Here is a 7,846-nt window from a genome sequence, read left to right on the forward strand (position 1 = left end):
AATTACGAAGTTCGAGACATCTTCTGCGTGCTCCATGGGGGTTTATTTATCCCAGCATAAAAATGCACATTGAAAGACATTTTCTAAGGACAATACATGGGAGACAGGACACGGGACAATGTCTGGACCAAAAAACAGCAAGGCTCTTCTGTTACCCCACTTTATAGTAAGGGGGAATATTTCTGGAGAACCTTACCCATGCCCAATGTCGTGGTAGCCAAACCAAATCAAGTCATGCTGTGTTTGCCTGGGTCTCTAACAACAAAGATGTTGGAAGATTCTGAACATGATTTCAAATTTATTGTTGTTAGGAAAACCCCTTGACATGCAACATGTCATTTGCAAGGGGGACCTTAACAAAAAAAAAGGAAAAAAACAGAAAAAGCACATACAAAACACAGGAGAAACAATACAAAAATGACAAACAAGACACAGGAGAATCTTGCTCACACAAACAAACCCACACACTCAGTTATTATCACAGTGCACTTTTACATTCAATTATTACAAACATGAGTGTGAATCATATTATGTCACAAATTAATACAATCACAGACAATATCAGTGAATAGTTAAATGGTTAGTCACAGGCATAGGCAATCAGTCTTAAGGTGAGTATACAATGAAGACCTAAAGAGTCCATAAGAAGTTATTGACCTTAGATTGACAGGCAGATAATTCCAGACATTTGGGCCTTATATGAGACAGACTTTCTACCAGTCTCCTTTTCAGTCGAGGGTACATTAAAGGACAGATACTGAGAACTGCAAAGAGAATATGTTATTGTTTAAGGAATGAGAAAACATTTTAAATTTGGAGGTGCATTACAAAAAATACATTTGAAGATAAATTGTAACCAGTGACACTGTTGTCTTTCATCAGGAAGTAACCACTTCAGCTGTTCATATAATAAACAGTAATGTGTTCTATGAGGGCACCTTAGTAATAAATCGACAGAGTATTAAACAGTAATTTGAGTGGTTTCAAATAGTTATCAAATGTATTTCGACAAAGTATATCTGCATAGTCAATTATAGATAAAATAAATTGTGTTATAATCTTTTTTCTTGTTTGTTGTGTAAAACAGTTTTAAGATATATAAAGAGGCATAAGACATCACAATATATGCTTAATTATATAATCAATATGTGGTTTAAAATTGATTTCTGGATCAAGCCAGACGCAAATATATTTAACTGCCATTACTTTTGTCATGAAAGAGCCATCATTAAAAGTTATATTTAAATTAGCAGATCGAAGAAGTTGATTAAATAGCTTATAGTTAGATTTTTCCATATCAAAGTCATATCAGCCCTTTTGAGGATATACCAGCTTAGCCCGACCTTGGATAGCATTATGTAATGAGTGCTTGTTAGTTTAACTGAATCAGAAGAGTTTTCTTTTCAGAAGGTAAAAAGAGATTTCTGCTTTAAGTGACTGGCAAATACTTAAAACTGCATGTACATCAATACCAACAGAATTACGCAAATGTAAGATTACCTCTATTATGATATTGTAAATGTATATTTTCCTCCACAGGACCAGGGTGTATACTACTGAAATAGGACAAAACTTGCATACTTTAAACGAGCTAACATAAACGAACGTAGCTGAACAAAGAGCAAAATTGCAGGTAATCCTTACTTGCAAGTTTGAAAAACACTGCAGCATAATTACGAGCTCATTATCAAATGATCACGACAAAGTCAAGAGTTGTCAATCAGGATGTGAACTTTTCTAAATAGAATGCAGTAAGTCGTTCAGATGTCTGTGATTCAAAAGATGGGAGACAATCTTTTTGTGGGAGAACCTGCTGAGAAGACAATGGAGTGTTGTTTGCCTCCCTGAGGTACCAGACATTTCCATGGTCTGTGTTTGTACGGGAGAGTGTGGCATCGCGAACAGATTCTTCAATCACCTCTGGTCTTTTGTCAACATCCTCCCCAGGTGTCTTTGTACTTTTGAGAAGCATAAAACAAACCTTTAAAAACACATGACACAAAATATGAATATCACTAATTCTGTAATGCAATGTATAACGCAAAAGATTTGGTGTGTGACAAATGACTGACATGTCTGTCTCAAGTTGTTCAAACAAGTGGCTACACTGAATACATCCACCAGCTCATGGCTTATGGCCTATCATTAGACAAATGCACTTACATTTGAACATTGAAGTCTAAAAGAAGTTGAAATTAATCTAGGATAGGAGATCTCAACTACTGCAGCAGACTTACATTTCTTAGGACTGTCCAAGGTGGCCAATGGCTGTGCAGCAGATGAATAGACATTCTTCATAATGCTACCGGATTGCTCTAAATGCACAAAAAACAAAATACATTACAATACAGAACAATACCCTAAATACAAATACAATTACCCTACTAATCAAAATGTAAATAAAATTGCAATCTTCACTGTTCGTTTCAAATGATACATGGAGCTCAGCTTGTTGAGCTGAGGTTTATGTTCAGATTCAATCTTGTCTATGTCCATGAAACAGCAATAAAAATGCTACATTGTTTTTAATCCTACTTTTGTAAACAAACTACTCATACCCACAACACCCACGGATCCTGCAAGGAGTGTGACAATTCATGTTGAAAGTCACAAATTTTTTTTATTTTAAAAACACAATTAGAAAAAAACAATATGGAAGAGTATTGAAATGTACTTTTCAATTAACATTTACTATATAATTCAGTGTGACTGTAGGACATATTGGTTTAGTTACTTGTCAGTGGGGGGTGGGGTAACTGCCCGGTAGGCTTGTAAACAAGTGCAACAATGCAGACTAGTATTTGAGCATTAAACTGTATTAATCAGCACTAAAGGCACCAGGAAGAAGTTAATTTGCTATGTTTATATAAGTGACACAAAGCCCTGTTAGTGCAAAGTTTACATTTGTTTTTCTTCCTTTTATAATCTTAAGCTTAAGAAATAAACCATAGCTTCTCTAGACATCCCGATGAACTTTGGAATGTCTACGACTGCAACTAGAAGGCCCAATGGTCCAAAACAAACATACATTTACTCATGTAAGTCAATGACTACTTTAGCTTCCTCTTCGGAATTAAACAGTACACAATAACATGAATGCCTCGTATAAAGCCTAGGTGAGTAGTGATATGCTTAAGCTTTATTAATGCAACGTGTGTGTTAAAAACTAAAGTGAGAAAGCAAAAGGTAATTGCTAACTAGCCTTCAAACCAACTTTCCCCATTGCTAAAAAAAAATTATTTTTCAAAGTTACAGAGGTAAGGCAGAGTTCGTTAATTTGACAGTACGGGTGAAAGCAACTCACCATCAGACAGATGTGTCCAGAACGGTCCAACACTTTCTGATAGCTTCGGATAGCTACATCGATAGTGCATTGCTCATGTCTTGCCTAAGAAGATCCCATTGGCTGCAGAGCGATACCTTTTACTGGCTGGCCAAACTTCAGGGGAGGAGAATATTAGCATATTATGGAGCGCGTGGCGGCTCCAGGCGTCCAAAAGCGCCTGGCGGTGCTCGGCGTTCTAGACGCCGGAAGGCGTTTCAAAATAAAAGCGCCTGGCGGCGCTCGGCGTTCTAGACGCCGGAAGGCGTTTCAAAATAAAAGCGCCTGGCGGCGCTCGGCGTTTCAAAATAAAAGCGCCTGGCGGCGCTCGGCGTTAAAAGCGCCGTTCTGAACGGCGTTTTCTACCAGGCGGTGTATGGCACAAACGGCCACCCATACAGCAGCTAGGGGAGCAGCCGCTCCTTCAGCAGCGTTTCATGGACTTTTGGGACATTATTTGAGCAGATATCAGCAGATAAAAACACTCTGCTCAGCGCTGAGGACTGCTGCTGCGGAGCTAAAGACCAAGTTCCTCGTGAGTCTTTGTGCGCATGTCACAGGACGCTGTATAATCTGCTTCACCCAGGGTCCTTGTAAACGAGGATTCATCGTGGATCGCTTTGTATGCCGTACATGTATACACTCCGTTTAATACGATTGTTTACAATCGGATTGAAAAAAAACACCCATGTAAACTGGGCCACTGATGTTTATTCAGCACCCCGGAAAACGCTGCTGGTTCAGTAAACATGGCGAAGGAACATGCGAAGCCCGGCAGCTGCTCTGTTGTCGGCTGCACTAGCCAGCACCGCAGTCTGTTTTTGCCGCCTTTGTCTGAGGGTTTGAGGGTCCAGTGGATTCACTTCATTTTCGAGGAAGACGCACCCGCAAGAACGCCTAAAAAGTTGTATATGTGCGCTCACCACTTCACTCCGGACTGCTTTCACGAGGGCCAGTTTACATCAGGATTCGCCAAGAAGCTGAAGCTAAAGCCTGGATCGGTTCCAGCTGTCCGTGACCAAGCTACAAACGTGGAAGCTGTAAGTTTTACCATGTTATGTTGCTTTATACTATATCGTCCTTCCGAGTGTTTTAGCCTGTTGGAAAGTGGTTTTAGCATGGCAGCTAACGTAAGTTACTGTTGCTAACATGGAGTCCTCTCCTCATATTACTTTAACACACAACGGTAAATAATATCAGGGGACGTTGAACAGAAGACGTATCAGGGTTTCCACCAGAGAGAGAGAAAAAAACTCTCCGACAGTCGAACACGGCAGTGTTAGCAGCATTAGCCGTTAGCAGCGTTAGCAATGACACCACACGCCCCCGCCCCCCCCCCATCAAACTTCTTTCCTTGCAGTAAACACTGCCGTATGAACATATATTTCATGTAAAATGAGCATTATGTACGTAAGGGATAATGTATGGACGGTGATAATGTACACCTCCTCAGGCATTAGCCTTTACTTAGCACCAAGATGCTAACGATAGTTTTTGTTCCGTGATAGTAGTAGTAGTTGAATTACAGGGAATAAGTGAAAGGGGGGATACAGTGGTAGAGATGCACAGCTCCACTACTCCCTGAAGTTCTGACAGAACCTTTATTTCCAGTCTTTCGTGACAGGATGAACTGGTCAGACACACCTGGATGAATCAGTTCATCCTATCATGAAAGACAGTAAACAAAGGTGCTGTCAGAACTGCAGCAAGTAATGGAGCTGTGCACATGTCATTTTTGCAGTATTTGTTGCTGTTGTAACTATGTATTTGAGAGGATGCAGGTGTAACCTCTGTTTCCTGTATGCAGGCCAGCACATCAACTGCAACTACAGATGTTCCTGCATCGAGGGATGCTGCATGCCAGACTGACCCACTGGAGACCCGTTCTGGAGGCACACAGCTGTCCTGGAGGACTCTACAGTCTCATGTCAGAAGTAAAGGTCTGTAGTCAAGTGTAGTTCATTTATTGTTGATGAAGTAAGTAATCATTTACCTTTTATAATACTATTCACCTACGAGGGGGGACCCCAAAGTTTCCGGACTGATTGTATTAATAAGAAAATCCAATGAATTTCCGACTTTGGCCGCTAGATGTCGCTACAGGATAGCCTCATGCATAACTGTGCCAGGTTTGGCCTTCCCCCCTGATGCGGTCAGCTGACAGTCACTGTTTATGTTGACAGAGTTACACCCCGCTCTTCAATTTTTCAAGATGGCGAATATCCACTGATATGCGCTCTGTCAAAACATTTTGTTTTTTATTGGGAAAAACAGCGGCAGAAACACTCACCATGTTGCAGACATTCTTTAAGAAGGATTCTTAGGGTGTCTGAGTGGTTTGGGCCCTTTAAGAGTGATCGGATTACATCACAAAGACCAGGCACGCAGAGGACAACAATCCACTTCCAGAACAGAGAAAAACGTCACAAAAACTGAAGAAGACGTCCTGGTAGATCCACGCAGGACTTTTGATGGCATTGCAGATCTGATGGGAGTATTGTAGAGATCCAGACAGATGATCCTCAGGCGGTTATTAGAAGCAGGGAGACGAAGGCACCCGGAAATGGCCGCATCGTAGCAGACAGCAGACCACAAGACACCCCGTTACGCACAGAAATAGCACAAAATGTTGTGCGTAAAGCATATTTTTTGACTAAAACCGTGACCAGCCAGCCTCCCCACCGCCATATTCCCCTGATCTGGCCCCGGGCGACGGCTTTTTGTTGTCAAAGATGAAACTGGAGCGGCAGCAGAAAGGTAAGACAGGCATACAGGCGGGGGAGGGAAAATTGAAGTTCTATCTTATCGGCACAGTTACGCACGGTCATGGCGACTCTTCTGAACAGTGAATATCTCCGGTGCAGTGTTGTATTCAAGCCAAAGGAGAGTATTTTGGAGGTGACAGTTTCAAACAATTGCGAAGATTAAAAAATAAAAAGTTATAACCACAGTCCGGGAACTTTTGGGCCCACTCTCGTATAATGTAATGTATTACTGTCTTTATGTGTCATGGAAAGACTTCCTTTAGTAAAAATTGTATTTTTTCACAGGTGTCCAGGCTACTGTGTCCTGCTAGGATGTTGGTGTTGGGACATCCACTAGAGATCCTTTTTATTTATCATCAACACCAGTAAAGAAACCTTCAAAGAGATCTCGTCTCAACCTGGACGAGGAGCAGGAGCGGGATTCAGATCCATTACAGGACACCTCTTCAGTGGCATCTTCAAAAGGGCAGGACTCCACCTATGACCATTCAAACTCTTTGACATTTCCTTTGACTCTGTCAATATGGTTTTAACTATGACAATATGACACATTTCGCCGGCATGCCAGATCCTTCATTGAGCCTGCAGTCATTCGCCACTGGAAGACACTGCAGGATGTGATGCTGCAGCGGCTCAGTCAGGAGGACAAAGTAATCGTTGGTGGCGACATGAGGGCAGACTCTCCAGGTTTTTATATTTCACTGAAATTAAAGGTAAAATAAACTGGTTACATAGAAATTGTGTGAGTGTCTAGCGAAAAGTGTCTGTCAGCGTTAACGTCTTTGATTTTCTCTTTCCTGTACTTCCAGACTCTACCTGGGTGCCATGTTAATTTTTTCAACCGAGACATCTGTTTTGGAAAGAACCTTCAACACACCAAAAACAACCTTGTGAAAACAGTAAATCAGATAAAGTGCCAAACACCAGGACGTATTTAGGAAAAAACTCTGTCATTGTAAAATTCAAAAAACAAAACAAAAACAACAGTTTCTTTGTGCATGTCTTTTCTGAAACAGGGTATGTTGCTGAGATGATGGACCTCATTTTTGAAGAAATCTTCAAGGATCCGGCTCCATACACAGAGGCAGTCCTGGCCATCCCCATTCCAGAGGACCTGACTGCACAGTTCAGCGGCCTGACACAGAGGAGGTCATTGCCAGTCATAGGCTGGCCCCATGTTGTGGGTTATATGTAAAGTGTGTGATGTCAATAAATGCTTGTCTACAGAAGTGACTCTGTGATTACATGAATGATGTACAGATCAACGGCTTTTGGAAGAAATACGCAGTTTTAAAAAAAGCTAAATCAATTCACATTCATCACGTTTTGTTAGAATTGTAAGATTATGCTCACTGAACCAAAGTAAGACTACATTTTTGAATTAGATACAAGCATAGCATACTGGTGTATTCCTGTCAGCCGTAAAGGACCATAGTCAGCACCATATATTTGGCAGGCATTCTGCAGAGTACACATTGAGGCAAACAGGCTCCAACCCAGGACGGTCCACCATACAGGACGGCTGCTCCTCCACCTCCCGCAGCCGTCTGGTGACCTACAAGGAATTACAGAAGGTAAATGTATGTACTGTATTTTATACTGTTAATGTAACATGTAGCCTAATCAAGACAAATGAAAATTGTTGAAAAACGCTGCAAAAAGTTGAAAAAGAAAACACTGCAAAAAGTTGAAAAAGTTGGAAAACACTGTAAAAAGTTGAAAGAAGTTGAGAAAGGTTGAAAACACTGCAAAAAGTTGA

General features: G+C 41.1%; 2 long non-coding RNA genes across 2 annotated transcripts; one reads left to right on the forward strand and one right to left on the reverse strand.

The window, feature by feature from the left end:
* Positions 1-390: 390 nt before the first annotated feature.
* Positions 391-3,427, reverse strand: LOC115399990 (uncharacterized). The gene is made up of 3 exons (XR_003932756.1): positions 3,305-3,427; positions 2,238-2,315; positions 391-1,981 (listed from the first exon to the last, which is right to left on the reverse strand). It is a non-coding gene; the product is annotated as an uncharacterized LOC115399990 (long non-coding RNA).
* A 484-nt stretch (positions 3,428-3,911) lies between these two features.
* Positions 3,912-7,334, forward strand: LOC115399980 (uncharacterized). Its single transcript, XR_003932746.1, has 4 exons — positions 3,912-4,362; positions 5,130-5,262; positions 6,373-6,800; positions 6,897-7,334. It is a non-coding gene; the product is annotated as an uncharacterized LOC115399980 (long non-coding RNA).
* Positions 7,335-7,846: the final 512 nt, after the last annotated feature.

The sequence above is a fragment of the Salarias fasciatus genome, chromosome 14 (genome assembly GCF_902148845.1).
Source record: "Salarias fasciatus chromosome 14, fSalaFa1.1, whole genome shotgun sequence".
In the NCBI taxonomy this organism is placed as follows: domain Eukaryota; kingdom Metazoa; phylum Chordata; class Actinopteri; order Blenniiformes; family Blenniidae; genus Salarias; species Salarias fasciatus.